Consider the following 1,577-nt stretch of genomic DNA (forward strand, 5'->3'; position numbering starts at 1 on the left):
TGGTGATGTACCAGTAACCTGGAAGTGTTTATGGGCTGTCTTGCTGTGTCACACGATTCACAATAATCACAAAATAGCGATTTAGTCAGAAATTATTAAGAAGCATTTTATAATTGCAATGAATAAATTAAGTAAATACTCTTAAATTAAAACTGAACTCAACTAAAAGACTGATTCAACGATATTACCTTAGGAAGAGTTATAGAAGAACAATAGAATAAGAACCAACTCATGAGGACGTTAACGGTACACAAATCTTTCTTAGAAACACTAATTTTTGTATTATATTGGCTAATGGTCTAAGGTAACTCGTCCAATGCTCTTCGTTCGTAGGGTTAGTTGACATGTGACCCAGGTGCGTGTTTATCGTGAGTGAGTGATCGATCAGTCACAGTGCACGAAACGCACGTTAAAGTCGATCTCATGCCACCTTATAAAAGCCCTTATCACTTTTCCACAGGGTTTCAGACGAACAACACCTTACTAATTCTGGTTTTGCGAAGGCCTATTGTGATAGTCATTACTGGAGAGAATTGTAACAGTTTTAGATTTCGGGTCTTTGTGTCTGGTAAGGTTATCATTTATATGTTATCAAGCTGATATGTTGAAATACTGTCGTGCGCGTTATGTATCGTATTTGTGTCGTTTGTAGTATTGTATATTTAAGTATTATTTCTGTTCTGTTTTAGCATTGTATATTAAGTATTCGTTCTGTTTTGTTTTAGTATCGTATATTAAGTATTCGTTTTGTTTTATTTTAGGATTTTATCCCGTATGTTTCCTGTTGGTTAATAAACCCACGACGAGCGATTGTTGTAGTTTGTATTTGTACAATGCCCGGCTCACAATGGCGCCCACCGTAATGTCCCAACAGGATAGAAGATGGCAGATACACGGACAAAGAACCGCTGGAGTTCGTATTGAAGATTGCTAACGCTTTTCCTGGTGATTTTAGTCTATTTCGAACCCGAACAGGAAAATAAGGTCCCCAGACGTTTCACTTTCATAGCGTTTTTCGTGAGAATAGAAAATGGAACTCGGACTACACTGGGATGATGTAATTATCTTCATAGCTAATGGACATGAACAGAGTGTAAATATAACTCGTATTCATGTTTTGTGTTCTTTGTCATTTTAGGGTTATATATTTTCGGAAAGAAGAATTCTTGACAATGTAAGTTACATTTTTCATTTATTCTTGGTTGGCTTAATTAGTAATTAAGCTGTCTCGTTTTAACTCTGATCACTGCAGTTACAGCGCTTTTTTATTACTCCAGCACGCGGTATCAGCATGTTTTGACCAGCATATCACATGGTTTCGAACCATTAAGGCAGGGTTGACAACGGCGTACACCAAGAACTTTATCCAACGAATTGTTTATTATCTTTGGTTTACCATGGAATACTTGATTATCATTGTCAAGTAATTCTTTCACTTGTACTGAAATTCATGTTATATCTATAAATTTAGGTGCTGGGATAAACTTCAAACCCCTATTTAGGACTGTACTTTCGGCATCGGCCAATCCCCGAGAGCTAGGGTTGATAACCGTGCTCCTTAGCTGTAGATGTAGTGT

At 36.9% G+C, this 1,577-nt stretch overlaps 1 long non-coding RNA gene across 1 annotated transcript; it reads left to right on the forward strand.

Annotated features, from left to right (window-relative positions):
- Nucleotides 1-355: 355 nt before the first annotated feature.
- LOC149804190 (uncharacterized) lies at nucleotides 356-1,178 on the forward strand. Its single transcript, XR_016420018.1, has 2 exons — nucleotides 356-568; nucleotides 762-1,178. It is a non-coding gene; the product is annotated as an uncharacterized LOC149804190 (long non-coding RNA).
- Nucleotides 1,179-1,577: the final 399 nt, after the last annotated feature.

This window comes from Sinohyriopsis cumingii, chromosome 3 (assembly GCF_028554795.1).
Source record: "Sinohyriopsis cumingii isolate HCF-2022 chromosome 3, ASM2855479v2, whole genome shotgun sequence".
Taxonomy (NCBI): Eukaryota; Metazoa; Mollusca; class Bivalvia; order Unionida; family Unionidae; genus Sinohyriopsis; species Sinohyriopsis cumingii.